This window comes from Triticum urartu, chromosome 6 (genome assembly GCF_003073215.2).
Source record: "Triticum urartu cultivar G1812 chromosome 6, Tu2.1, whole genome shotgun sequence".
Lineage (NCBI taxonomy): Eukaryota > Viridiplantae > Streptophyta > Magnoliopsida > Poales > Poaceae > Triticum > Triticum urartu.
The window spans coordinates 110,098,048-110,113,254 of NC_053027.1; positions in this window are offsets into that span (position 1 = coordinate 110,098,048).

The window sequence follows — 15,207 nt, forward strand, 5'->3', positions numbered from 1 at the left end:
ACTGATAATTTTGTCTGGAGTGATGCTGCTAATGCGGTGTTTGAGGAGTTGAAGAAGCAGCTGGCTGAACCACCTGTTCTGGTTGCTCCTGTTGATAAAGAGCCATTGTTGTTGTACGTGGCTGCCAATGCCCGGGCTGTTAGCGTAGCTATTGTGGTGTAACACAAGGAGGCATGCAAGGAATATCCGGTTCAAAGGCCAGTTTACTACATCAATGAGGTGCTTATTGAGTCCAAGCAGAGATATCCGCACTGGCAGAAGCTTGTATATGGGGTGTTCATGGCCAGCCAGAAGCTTAAGCAATATTTTCTGGGTCATCCCATCACTATGGTTAGTTCTGCTCCTTTAGGGGACATTATTCAGAATAGAGAAGCCACAGGTCGAGTAGCCAAGTGGGCTATTGAGCTTGTGAAGGAAATATGCCCTAGAGGCAATAGTAAAGTTATTATTTATTTCCTTATTTCATGATAAATGTTTATTATTCATGCTAGAATTGTATTAACCGGAAACATAATACATGTGTGAATACATAGACAAACAAAGTGTCGCTAGTATGCCTCTACTTGACTACTCGTTAATCAAAGATGGTTATGTTTCCTAACCATAAACAAGGAGTTGTTATTTTATTAGCGGGATCACATCATTAAGTGAATGAACTGATTGACATGACCCATTTCATTAGCTTAGCACCCGATCGTTTAGTATGTTGCTATTGCTTTCTTCATGACTTATACATGTTCCTATAACTATGAGATTATGCAACTCCCGTTTACCGGAGTAACACTTTGGGTGCTACCAAACGTCACAACGTAACTAGGTGATTATAAAGGAGTACTACAGGTGTCTCCAAAGGTACATGTTGGGTTGGCGTATTTTGAGATTAGGTTTTGTCACTCCGATTGTTGGAGAGGTATCTCTGGGCCCTCTCGGTAATGCACATCACTTAAAGCCTTCCAAGCATTGCAACTAATAAGTTAGTTGCGGGATGATGTATTACAGAACGAGTAAAGAGACTTGCCAGTAACGAGATTGAACTAGGTATTTGGAATACCGACGATCGAATCTCGGGCAAGTAACATACCGATGACAAAGGGAACGACGTATGTTGTTATGCGGTCTGACCGATAAAGATCTTCGTAGAATATGTAGGAGCCAATATGGGCATCCAGGTCCCGCTATTGGTTATTGACCGGAGACGTGTCTCGGTCATGTCTACATTGTTCTCGAACACGTAGGGTCCGCACGCTTAAGGTTACGATGACAGTTATATTATGAGTTTATGCATTTTGATGTACCGAAGGTTGTTCGGAGTCCCGGATGTGATCACGGACATGACGAGGAGTCTCGAAATGGTCGAGACATAAAGATTGATATATTGGAAGCCTATGTTTGGATATCGGAAGTGTTCCGGGTGAAATCGGGATTTTACCGGAGTACCGGGAGGTTACCGGAACCCCCCACCTTACATTGATGCAATCACTGGAAAATAGTGGCCTCTTGTCATGAAGAGAGAGAGAGGGCTGATGCCTCATGGCAGCCGCGTGTCTCCACTTTTCCCCCACTGCGTTCTCCAAGGAGATAGTGAGAGGGGGCGACGCCCTCCCGCTTTCCTTCTTCCCAATCTCACCCGCCATTCCTCTTCCCCCTCTGCGCATGTAGGATGCTAGAGGGAGTCCCCTACTCCTACTAGTGAGGTTAGGACTCCTCCTCCTGGCGCAGGGGCTACATAGGTCGGTCCAGTACTCTACCCCTTGCTCCTTTATAGACACGGGCGCCTCGGGGCAGCGCGGCACTCGATAGAAGATGGTCAGATAAAGACGAAACGAGGGCGACCTTGATCGAACTTAGAATACCTCCCAGCCGTGCTTGGCGGTTGCCCAGGGCTCCCCCTGTCCTCGCCACCATGACCCACTAACATCGATCGATCATCGTAGACGGTGTTGAGAGCGAAGTCCCCCTGCGTAAAGATCACAGCATGCACAACCGAGTCATACACGCACGGGTCGGGCGGCCGGAAACGGCCTCCGTGAGAGCCTATTGGACAGAAGTTCGGGACGTCATCGCGAGCACTGAGCGGTGCTGAACTCGGAGGTGCGCGATTCGGTACTTCGGATCGGTCGGTCATCGTGAGACCACGGTACGACTACATGCAACCGCTGTTTGTGCTAATTCTGGCGTTCGTCTACAGGGTACGTGGACCACTCTCCCCTCTCGTTGCTATGCATCACCATGATCTGCGTGTGCGTAGGAATTTTTTTGAAATTACTATTCCCCAATAGTGGTATCAGAGCCTGGTTTTATGCGTAGATGTTATAATGCACGAGTAGAACACAAGTGAGTTGTGGGCGATACAAGTCATACTGCTTACCAGCATGTCACACTTTGGTTCAGCGGTATTGTTGGATGAAGCGGCCCGGACCGACATTACGCGTACGCTTACGCGAGACTGGTTCTACCGACGTGCTTTGCACACAGGTGGCTGGCGGGTGTCAGTTTCTCCAACTTTAGTTGAACCAAGTGTGGCTACGCCCGGTCCTTGCGAAGGTTAAAACAGCACCAACTTGACAAACTATCGTTGTGGTTTTGATGCGTAGGTAAGAACGGTTCTTGCTTAAGCCCGTAGCAGCCACGTAAAACTTGCAACAACAAAGTAGAGGACGTCTAACTTGTTTTTGCAGGGCATGTTGTGATGTGATATGGTCAAGACATGATGCTAAATTTTATTGTATGAGATGATCATGTTTGTAACGAGTTATCGGCAACTGGCAGGAGCCATATGGTTGTCGCTTTATTGTATGCAATGCAATTCGCCCTAGTAATGCTTTACTTTATCACTAAGCGGTAGCGATAGTCATAAGCAATAGTTGGCGAGACGAACAACGATGCTACGATGGAGATCAAGGTGGCGCCGAGATGAATGGTGATCATGACGGTGCTTCGGAGATGGAGATCACAGGCACAAGATGATGATGGCCAATATCATATCACTTATATTGATTGCATGTGATGTTTCATCTGTCTAATTGCGGCATTAGTCACGTTCGCGGTGATTTAGATGCTTTCTTGAGGACATGACCTCGCACTAGCAGTATACAGAAATAGTAGGCTCTTGGCTTCCATGTAAATTCCTAGAGTACAATGTGTGTCTTCCCTGAAGTGATTTTGCTTCGCGACGTTGCATCGAAAGTTGCGTCGGATATGACCGAGAGCACCGATTTTGACGACGTGACATAATTGGGTTTGTGACTATAACTCTAACTGTACGAAACATAGACAAAGGGTGCAAGCCAGTTTGCATCATGCTCTAAATACTCGTGTTATATACATCTTCGTTCACTGACGCAACGCTGCAAGCCAGGTTATTCGACATAGCTCCGGGTTAAACTTGATGGCACTAGCATATGCAGATATGGCCTCGGAACACGAGACCGAAAGGTCGAGCGTGAATCATATAGTAGATATGATCAACATAGTGATGTTCACCATGAAAACTACTCCATCTCACGTGATGATCGGACATGGTTTAGTTGATATGGATCACGTGATCACTTAGATGATTAGAGAGATGTCTATCTAAGTGGGAGTTCTTAAGTAATTTGATTAATTGAACTTTAATTTATCATGAACTTAGTACCTGATAGTATTTTGCATGTCTATGTTGTTGTAGATAGATGGCCCGTGCTGTTGTTCCGTTGAATTTTAATGCGTTCCTTGAGAAAGCAAAGTTGAAAGATGATGGTAGCAATTACACGGACTGGGTCCGTAACTTGAGGATTATCCTCATTGCTGCACAGAAGAATTACGTCCTGGAAGCACCGCTAAGTGCCAAGCCTGCTGCAGGAGCAACACCAGATGTTATGACATCTGGCAGAGCAAAGCTGATGACTACTCGATAGTTCAGTGTGCCATGCTTTACGGCTTAGAACCGGGACTTCAACGACGTTTTGAACGTCATGGAGCATATGAGATGTTCCAGGAGTTGAAGTTAATATTTCAAGCAAATGCCCGGATTGAGAGATATGAAGTCTCCAATAAGTTCTACAGCTGCAAGATGGAGGAGAATAGTTCTGTCGGTGACATATACTCAGAATGTCTGGGTATACCACAATCACTTGACTCAACTGGGAGTTAATCTTCCTGATGATAGTGTCATTGACAGAAGTTCTTCAATCACTGCCACCAAGCTACAAGAGCTTCGTGATGAACTATAATATGCAAGGGATGGATAAGACCGAATTCCGAGCTCTTCGCAATGCTAAAGGCTGCGGAGGTAGAAATCAAGAAGGAGCATCAAGTGTTGATGGTCAATAAGACCACCAGTTTCAAGAAAAAGGGTAAAGGAAGAAGAAGGGGAACTTCAAGAAGAACGACAAACAAGTTGCTGCTCAGAGAAGAAACCCAAGTCTGGACCTAAGCCTGAGAACTGAGTGCTTCTACTGCAAGCAGACTGGTCACTGGAAGCGGAACTGCCCCAAGTATTTGGCGGATAAGAAGGATGGCAAGGTGAACAAAGGTATATGTGATATACATGTTATTGATGTGTACCTTACTAATCGCAGTAGCACCTGGGTATTTGATACTGGTTCTGTTGCTAATATTTGCAACTCGAAACAGGGACTACGGATTAAGCGAAGATTGGCTAAGGACGAGGTGACGATGCGCGTGGGAAATGGTTCCAAAGTCGATGTGATCGAGTCGGCACGCTACCTCTACATCTACCTTCGGGATTTTTAGACCTAAATAATTGTTATTTGGTGCCAGCGTTGAGCATGAACATTATATCTGGATCTTGTTTGATGCGAGACGGTTATTCATTTAAATCAAGAATAATGGTTGTTCTATTTATATGAGTAATATCTTTTATGGTCATGCACCCTTGAAGAGTGGTCTATTTTTTGAATCTCGATAGTAGTGATACACATATTCATAATGTTGAAGCCAAAAGATGCAGAGTTGATAATGATAGTGCAACTTATTTGTGGCACTGCCGTTTGGGTCAATTGGTGTAAAGCGCATGAAGAAACTCCATCTGATGGACTTTTGGAATCACTTGATTATGAATCACTTGGTACTTGCGAACCATGCCTCATGGGCAAGATGACTAAAACCGTTCTCCGGAACAATGGAGCGAGCAACAGATTATTGGAAATCATACATACTGATGTATGTGGTCCGATGAATTGAGGCTCGTGGCGGATATCGTTATTTTCTCACCTTCACAGATGATTTGAGCAGATATGGGTATATCTACTTGATAAAACATAAGTCTGAAACATTTGAAAAGTTCAAAGAATTTCAGAGTGAAGTGGAAAATCATCGTAACAAGAAAATAAAGTTTCTACGATCTGATCGTGGAGGAGAATATTTGAGTTACGAGTTTGGTGTACATTTGAAACAATGTGGAATAGTTTCGCAACTCACGCCACCCGGAACACCACAACGTAATGGTGTGTCCGAACGTCGTAATCGTACTTTACTAGATATGGTGCGATCTATGATGTCTCTTACTGATTTACCGCTATCATTTTGGGGTTATGTTTAGAGACGGCCGCATTCACGTTAAATAGGGCACCATCAACAATCCGTTGAGACGACGCCTTATGAACTATGGTTTGGCAAGAAACCAAAGTTGTCGTTTCTTAAAGTTTGGGGCTGCGATGCTTATGTGAAAAAGCTTCAACCTGATAAGCTCGAACCCAAATCGGAGAAATGTGTCTTCATAGGATACCCAAAAGAAACAGTTGGGTACACCTTCTATCACAGATTCCGAAGGCAAGACATTTTGTTGCTAAGAATGGATCCTTTCTAGAGAAGGAGTTTCTCTCGAAAGAAGTGAGTGGGAGGAAAGTAGAACTTGATGAGGTAACTGTACCTCTCCCTTATTGGAAAGTAGTTCATCACAGAAACCGGTTCCTGTGACACCTGCACCAATTAGTGAGGAAGCTAATGATGATGATCATGAAACTTCAGATCAAATTACTACTGAACCTCGTAGGTCAACCAGAGTAAGATCCGCACCAGAGTGGTACGGTAATCCTGTTCTGGAGTCATGTACTAGATCATGATGAACCTACGAACTATGAAGAAGCGATGGTGAGCCCAGATTCCGCAAAATGGCTTGAAGCCATGAAATCTGAGATGGGATCCATGTATGAGAACAAAGTATGGACTTTGGTTGACTTGCCCGATGATCGGCAAGCATGAATAAATGGATCTTCAAGAAGAAGACTGACGCTGATGGTAATGTTACTATCTACAAAGCTCGACTTGTTGCAAATTTCGACAAGTTCAAGGAGTTGACTACGATGAGACCTTCCCATAGCGATGCTTAAGTCTGTCCGAATCATGTTAGCATATTGCCGCATTTTATGATTATGAAATTTGGCAAATGGATGTAAAGACTGCATTCCTGAATGGATTTCTGGAAGAAGAGTTGTATATGATGCAACCTGAAGGTTTTATTGCCAAAGGGTACTAACAAAGTGTGCAAGCTCTAGTGATCCATTTATGGACTGGTGCAAGCCTCTCGGAGTTGGAATATACGTTTTGATAGTGTGATCAAAGCATATGGTTTTATACAGACTTTTGGAGAAGCCTGTATTTACAAGAAAGTGAGTGGGAGCTCTGTAGCATTTCTAATATTATATGTGGATGACATATTGTTGATTGGAAATGATATAGAATTTCTGGATAGCATAAAAGGATACTTGAATAAGAGTTTTTCAATGAAAGACCTCGGTGAAGCTGCTTACATATTGGGCATCAAGATCTATAGAGATAGATCAAGACGCTTAATTGGACTTTCACAAAGCACATACCTTGAAGTTTTGAAGAAGTTCAAAATGGATCAAGCAAAGAAAGGGTTCTTGCCTGTGTTACAAGGTGTGAAGTTGAGTCAAGACTCAATGCCCAACCACTTCAGAAGATAGAGAGAAAATGAAAGATTCCCTATGCTTCAGCCATAGGCTATCATGTATGCAATGCTGTGTACCAGACCTGATGTGTGCCTTGCTATTAGTTTAGCAGGGAGGTACCAAAGTAATCCAGGAGTGGATCACTGGACAGCGGTCAAGAACATCCTGAAATACCTGAAAAGGACTAAGGATATGTTTCTCGTTTATGGAGGTGACAAAGAGCTCGTCGTAAATGGTTACGTCGATGCAAGCTTTGACACTGATCCGGATGACTCTAAATCGCAAACCGGATACGTGTTTACATTGAACGGTGGAGCTGTCAGTTGGTGCAGTTCTAAACAAAGCGTCGTGGCGGGATCTACATGTGAAGCGGAGTACATAGCTGCTTCGGAAGCAGCAAATGAAGGAGTCTGGATGAAGGAGTTCATATCCGATCTAGGTGTCATACCTAGTGCATCGGGTCCAATGAAAATCTTTTGTGACAATACTGGTGCAATTGCTGGCGAAGGAATGTGGGGGCACGGGGCCGTGTCGGGTGTGGTCGTTTTGTCTGTTCTTTCTTATTTGGATGTTTTTGGTAACGGGTCTTGTTGCCGGTTTGTTTGTTTTTTCGTGTGCTTTTTTTTTTTGTTGTTTAATTAGTGTTGTTTTCTTCCTGTTCTTTTGGATGCATGTGTTTTTTTGTTCTTGGTTTATTGTTTTCGTGCTCCGAAGTCGTTCATGTGGCGCTTTTGACGCGGTGGTACTGGGTGAAGTGGTAGTTAGGCTCCTTTTGTGTGTCGTTTTTGTGTTTACATTGAACGCGTGGAGCTGTCAGTTGGGCAGTCTAAACATGGGCGTCTACATGTGAAGCGGAGTACATAGCTGCTTCGGAAGCAGCAAACGAAGGAGTCTGGATGAAGGAGTTCATATCCGATCTAGGTGTCATACCTAGTGCATCGGGTCCAATGAAAATCTTTTGTGACAATACTGGTGCAATTGCCTGGCAAAGGAATCCAGATTTCACAAGAGAACCAAGCACATCAAGAGATGCTTCAATTCCATCCGATCAAGTCCAGGTGGGAGACATAGAATTGCAAGATACATACGGATCTGAATGTTGCAGACCCATTGACTAAGCCTCTTCCACGAGCAAAACATGATCAGCACCAAGGCTCCATGGGTGTTAGAATCATTACTGTGTAATCTAGATTATTGACTCTAGTGCAAGTGGGAGACTGAAGGAAATATGCCCTAGAGGCAATAATAAAGTTATTATTTATTTCCTTATATCATGATAAATGTTTATTATTCATGCTAGAATTGTATTAACCGGAAACATAGATACATGTGTGAATACATAGACAAACAGAGTGTCACTAGTATGCCTCTACTTGACTAGCTCGTTGAATCAAAGATGGTTATGTTTCCTAACCATAGACATGAGTTGTCATTTGATTAACGGGATCACATCATTAGGAGAATGATGTGATTGACTTGACCCATTCTTAGCTTAGCACTTGTTTAGTTTGTTGCTATTGCTTTCTTCATGACTTATACATGTTCCTATGACTATGAGATTATGCAACTCCCGTTTAGGAGGAACACTTTGTGTGCTACCAACATCACAACGTAATGGGTGATTATAAAGGTGCTCTACAGGTGTCTCCGATGGCTTGTTGTTGAGTTGGCATAGATCGAAGATTAGGATTTGTCACTCCGATTGTCGGAGAGGTATCTCTGGGCCCTCTCGGTAATGCACATCACTATAAGCCTTGCAAGCAGTGACTAATGAGTTAGTTGCAGGATGATATTACGGAACGAGTAAAGAGACTTGCCGGTAACAAGATTGAACTAGGTATTGAGATACCGACGATCGAATCTCGGGCAAGTAACATACCGATGACAAAGGGAACAACGTATGTTGTTATGCGGTTTGACCGATAAAGATCTTCGTAGAATATGTAGGAGCCAATATGAGCATCCAGGTTCCGCTATTGGTTATTGACCGGAGACGTGTCTCGGTCATGTCTACATAGTTCTCGAACCCGTAGGGTCCGCACGCTTAACGTTCGGTGACGATCGGTATTATGAGTTTATGTTTGTTGTATGTACCCTGAAGTAGTTCGGAGCCTCGAATGATCACGGACATGACGAGGATCTCGAGATGATACGAAACGATCTAGGAGTGAGAATATCGCGGACCGCCGAGTAGTCCTAAACGCCCACGAAGTGTTTCCGGATGGTTTCGGAGAAAACTGGAGTGCCGGAGGGATTACCTGGAACCCCCGGGGAGAGAAGTAATGGGCCTTATGGGCCTTAGGAGAGAGAGAGAGAGGGCTGCCTAGGGCAGGCGCGCCCTCCTCTGGTCCGAATTGGACTAGGAGAGGGGGGCGGCGCCCCCCTTTCCTTCTCCTCCTTCCTTTCCCCCTCCTAGTAGGAGTAGGAAAGAGGGGAGTCCTACTCCTACTAGGAGGAGGACTCCTCCTCCTGGCGCGCCTCCGAGGGCCGGCCGGCCTCCCCCCTTGCTCCTTTATATACGGGGGCAGGGGGCACCTCTAGACACACAAGTTGATCTATTGATCTCTCCCAACCGTGTGCGGTGCCCCCCTCCACCATAATCCACCTCGATCATATCGTAGCGGTGCTTAGGCGAAGCCCTGCGTCGTAGCATCATCATCACCGTCATCACGCCGTCGTGCTGACGAAACTCTCCCCTGAAGCTCTGCTGGATCGGAGTTCGTGGGACGTCATCGAGCTGAACGTGTGCTGAACTCGGAGGTGCCGTGCGTTCGGTACTTGGATCGGTCGGATCGTGAAGACGTACGACTACATCAACCGCGTTGTGCTAACGCTTCCGCTTTCAGTCTACGAGGGTACGTGGACACACTCTCCCCTCTCGTTGCTATGCATCACCATGATCTGTGTGTGCGTAGGATTTTTTTGAAATTACTACGTTCCCCAACAGTCATCAATTAACATGTTATCATGATAAACTCTTTGTTCACTTTGCCATCCTTCTTATCCGCCAAGTATCTAGGGCAGTTCCACTCCCAGTGACCATTTCCTTTGTAGTAGAAGCACTAGTTTCAGGCTTGGGTCTAGCTTTGGGCTTCTCCATGGGAGTGGCAACTTGCTTTCCATTCTTCTTGAAGTTCCCTTTCTTTTTCTTTGCCCTTTTTCTTGAAACTAGTGGTCTTGTTAACCATCAACAATTGATGCTTTTTTTATTTCTACCGTCACCGATTTCAGCATCGCGAAGTGCTTGGGAATCATTTTTATCATCCCTTGCATATTATAGTTCATCACAGAGTTCTAGTAACTTGGTGATAGTGACTAGAGAACTCTGTCAATCACTATCTTAACTGGAAGATTAACTCCCACTTGATTCAAGTGATTGTAATACTCAGAAGCTCTAAGCATATGCTCACTAGCTGAGCTATTCTCCTCCATCTTGTAGGCAAAGTACTTTGTCAGAGGTGTCATACCTCTTAACATGGGCATGAGTCTGAAATACCAATTTCAACTCTCGGAACATCTTATATGCTCCATGTAGTTCAAAACATTTTTGAAGTCCCAGTTCTAAGTTGTAAAGCATGGTGCACTAAACTATCAAGTAGTCATCATACCGAGCTTTGTAAAACGTTCATAATGTCTGCATCTGCTCCCGAAATAGGCCTGTCACCTAGTGGTGCATCAAGGACATAAGTCTTCCATGCAGCAATGAGGATAACCCTCATATCACGGATCCATTCCGCATCATTGCTACTATCATCTTTCAACTTATTTTTCTCTAGGAACATATAAAAAATAAATGGGGAGCTACATCGCAAGATATTGATCTACAACATAGATATGCAAATACTATCAGGACTAAGTTCATGATAAATTTAAGTTTAGTTAATCATATTACTTAAGAACTCCCACTTAGATAAACATCCCTCTAGTCATCTAAATGATCACGTCATCCATATCAACTAAACCATGTCCGATCATCACGTGAGATGGAGTAGTTTTCAATGGTGAACATCACTATGTTGATCATATCTACTATATGATTCACGCTCGACCTTTCGGTCTCAGTATTCCGAGGCCATATCTGCATATGCTAGGCTCGCCAAGTTTAACCCAAGTATTCTGCATGTGCAAAACTGGCTTCACCCGTTGTATGTGAACGTAGAGCTTATCACACCCGATCATCACGTGGTGTCTCAGCACGAAGAACTGTCGCAACGGTGCATACTCAGGGAGAACACTTATACCTTGAAATTTAGTAAGGGATCATCTCATAATGCTACCGTCGTACTAAGAAAAATAAGAAGCATAAAATAATAAAAGTTCTCGGAATGACCTGAAACTCCACGGAGCGTCCTTTTGGAAATAATAAAAAATACTGGCAAAAGATCAAGACCAGGGGGCCCACACCCTAGCCACAAGGGTGGGGGGCGCGCCCCTACCTCGTGGGCCCCCTGGAGCTCCTCCGATATCAACCCCAACTCTATATATTCACTTTCGGGGAGAAAAAAATAAAGGAGAAGGATTCATCGTGTTTTACAATATGGAGCCGCCGCCAAGCCCTAAAACCTCTCGGGAGGGCTGATCTGGAGTCCTTTCGGGGCTCCGGAGAGAGGAATCCATCGCCATCGTCATCATCAACCATCCTCCATCACCAATTTCATGATGCTCACCGCCGTGCATGAGTAATTCCATCGTAGGCTTGCTGGACGGTGATGGGTTGGATGAGATTTATCATGTAATCGAGTTAGTTTTGTTAGGGTTTGATTCCTAGTGTCCACTATGTTCTGAGATTGATGTTGGTATGACTTTGCTATGCTTAATGCTTGTCACTAGGGCCCGAGTGCCATGATTTCAGATATGAACCTATTATGTTTTCATGAATATATGTGAGTTCTTGATCCTTTCTTTCATGTCTATAGTCATCTACTATGTGTTATCATCTGGCAACCCCGAAGTGACAATAATCGGGACCACTCTCGGTGATGACCGTAGTTTGAGGAGTTCATGTATTCACTATGTGTTAATGCTTTGGTCCGGTATTCTATTAAAAGGAGGCCTTAATATCCCTTAGTTTCCGCTAGGACCCTGCTGCCACGGGAGGGTAGGACAAAAGATGTCATGCAAGTTCTTTTCCACAAGCACGTAGGACTATATTCGGAATACATGCCTACATTACATTGATGAATTGGAGCTAGTTCTGTGTCACCCTAGGTTATGACTGTTACATGATGAACCGCATCCGGCATAATTCTCTATCACCGATCCATTGCCTACGAGCTTTCCATATATTGTTCTTCGCTTATTTACTTTTCCGTTGCTATTGTTACAATCACTACAAAATACCAAAAACACTACTTTTGTTATCATTACCTTTTGCTATCGTTACCACTACTATCATATTACTTTGCTACTAAATACTTTGTTGCAGATATTGAGTTTCTAGGTGTGCTTGAATTGACAACTCAGCTGCTAATACTTGAGAATATTCTTTGGCTCCCCTTGTGTCGAATCAATAAATTTGGGTTAAATACTCTACCCACGAAAACTATTGCGATCCCCTATACTTGTGGGTTATCAAGACTATTTTCTGGCGCCGTTGCCGAGGAGCATAGCTCTGTTCTTTGAGTCACTTGGGATTTATATCTTCTTATCATTCTGAAGAACTTGAGAGATCCAAAAACCAAGATTTATCCCTCAACTACAAGGGGAGGTAAGGAACTGCCATCTAGCTCTGCACTGGGCAATCAAAGATTGATGCCAGTGCAAATAAATGAGCAGAACCTAACCATCTACAACGTCACAATCTGCAACCTCAGCACAGATGACACCCATAAGCATGTGGGCAAGTTCTTGCTGCTTTGCCACACTGTCTCTGAAAACATTAATCAGTTGTTGTGTCGCACGACCCTGCACCTCTGATTCATCCACCATTTCCATCATTGCTTCAGCCATTAATTGGTTCACAAACATACATTTATTCCGTCGCATTCGAGACAGAGGATACTGAACAGATTCAGATGGCGATTTTGGTAGGCTTGTATTATTGATAGTGGAGAGTGTCTTGACCACTGCATCATAACATAAATTAGGACGAGAACCAAACAGATTAATCATGAGTTATTGCCATATTACCTGGCCTAGATTTACTGGAAAGAAACAATGGGGTTGCCTTGCTGTTTCCAGAGTTTGTCTTCTTATCTTCAGCAGCCTGCACAAAATTAACACACTAGCATTGCTATCATTGGCCAAGTCAGATAATAGGAAAGCAACATTGACACAACGAACGTTTGGGCAACTATCCTACACCAAATTAACACAATATGGCACAACTATCATCAGCCAGGTAAGGTAATACGAAAGCAACATTGACAAAATGAATGAATGGGCAACTAGAGAAGCACTACAATTCAGTAATGTGCGTGATATGAGATAGCACATTCATGCAGCTTAGTACGCAAAACTACCAGGCAGTTTTCCTTACAAAAACCAACATTGGCGCCTTTAACATTTTGCTACAACAAATTTTAGATCAGATAAAGGTTAGACTCAGGCCGATTAAAAAAATACACGCTGATGTAAAAATATAGTGATATACAACAGGTACTTACATCAGCACTGGAGCATAGAGAATTCCCGCAAGATATTTTCCTCGAATACGATCCCAATGGAGGAAGTCTTGTATCGTTTAACCTTATTTTCCAAAAGAGAGACGGGTAAGAAACATGTAGAAAATATGATCAGAATGCTTTAAAATTTCATGATGCGAGGATACGCACACGCTTCTTAGAATGGAGTTGACAATCTTTTGCTGGACTGGAGCAGACTAGTTCTTTGGCCACTTGAATCTGCTTATTATCAGTGGGAGTTGGGTTTCTCTGTGCTGGAGCAGTATCTATGAAAAATGGAGTTGGTTTATTATCTCCTGGCGTTTGGATCTTTTGCAAAGACCTGGTTTGTAACCCTTCAGATTCTAGCATAGCCGTCTTCCCCTTGCATGCCTTATATAGAAGAAAGGTGATTCAATTATAAAACATGCTACAGCAGAGATGGAATAGGTACTGAAGAATAGAAAGGCATGACATATTGACATGTATTCACTCCATCCGGAAATAAATGGATGGGTCTAGGCGTATTTCAGTTCTAGATACATCCAGTTTTATCCATTTCTGCGACATTTAATCCGGACGGAGGGAGTATGGTGTAAGAGCTAGGGATACGATAGGACAACACAGTAAAAAACACTAAAAAACCCACTGCAGAACCAAAGTATTCAAACCCACTGATATGAGATAGTACACTCATGCAGCTCAGGATGCAAAACTACCAGGCAGTTTTCCTTGCAAAAATCAACATTGTGGCCTTTAATCATACATTTTGCTACAACTAAATTTATATCAGATAAAGGTTGGATTCACACCTATTAACAAAATACATGCTGATGTAAAAATATAGTGATATACGGCAGGTACTTACATCTACATTGGAGCACAGAGAATTCCTGCAAGAATCTTTCCTCATAAACGATACCATTGCAGAAAATCTTCTATCTGTTAAGCTTATTTTCTAAAAGACAGATGGGTAAGAAACATGTAGAAAATATGATCATCATGCTATAAAATTTCATGATGCAAGGATACACACATGCTTCTTAGAATTGAGTTGACATAATTTTTGCTGGACTGGAGCGGACTAGTTCTTTGGCCACTGGAATCTGCTTATTATCTGTAGGAGTTGGGTTTCTCTGTGCTGGATCAGTATCTATAAAAACTGGAGTTGGTTTATTATCTCCTGGCGTTTGGATCTTTTGCAAAGGCCTTGTTTGTAACCCTTCAGATTCTAACATAGTCGTCTTCCCCTTGCATGCCTTGTATAGAAGAACGGTGCTTTAATTATAAAACATGCGGCAGCACAGAGATGGAATAGGTACTAAAGAATAGAAATCATGACATATTGACATGTATTCCCTCCATCCAGAAAAAATGGATGGGTCTAGGCGTATTTCAGTTCTAGATACATCCTTTTTATCCATTTCGGCAACATGTCATCCGGACGGAGGGAGTATGGTGTAAGAGCTAGGGATACGACAGGACAACACAGCAAAAAAACACTAATTGAATGTAAAACTGTATGCTAGCGGAATACGTACAGAAATAACTAAGGCAACATACACGTGTATGATTGGGAAAATAAGATGGCATTGCAACAGAGCACTAGAACAACACTTCAATGTAAAAAACATGGTATGGTAGACAGATGAAGTACATACTGATGAATAACAATGCATAAGATATTCAGA